This window comes from Crocodylus porosus, unplaced genomic scaffold (assembly GCF_001723895.1).
Source record: "Crocodylus porosus isolate Cpor-Errol unplaced genomic scaffold, CroPor_comp1, whole genome shotgun sequence".
In the NCBI taxonomy this organism is placed as follows: domain Eukaryota; kingdom Metazoa; phylum Chordata; order Crocodylia; family Crocodylidae; genus Crocodylus; species Crocodylus porosus.
The window spans coordinates 44,054,924-44,055,207 of record NW_017728943.1 but is presented as its reverse complement, the minus strand read 5'-3'; positions in this window follow the sequence as shown (position 1 = coordinate 44,055,207).

Here is a 284-nt window from a genome sequence, read left to right as displayed (position 1 = left end):
CCTCTCCCCAGGTGCAGCACCCTGCACTTGTCCTTGTTGAACTGCATCCTGTTCAGATCTGCCCACTTCTCCAACCTATCCAGGTCTGCCTGGATGCAGTCCCTGCCTGCCAGTGTATTCACTTTACCCCACAGCTTGGTGTTATCAGCAAACTTGAACAGGGTGCTCTCCACACCTTCGTCCAGGTCGCTAATGAAGATGTTGAACAGCACCAGCCCAAGGACCAAGCCCTACAAGCTGATTTATTTCTTTATATACAGTTGAAATTAGGCCCTTGGTCCCAC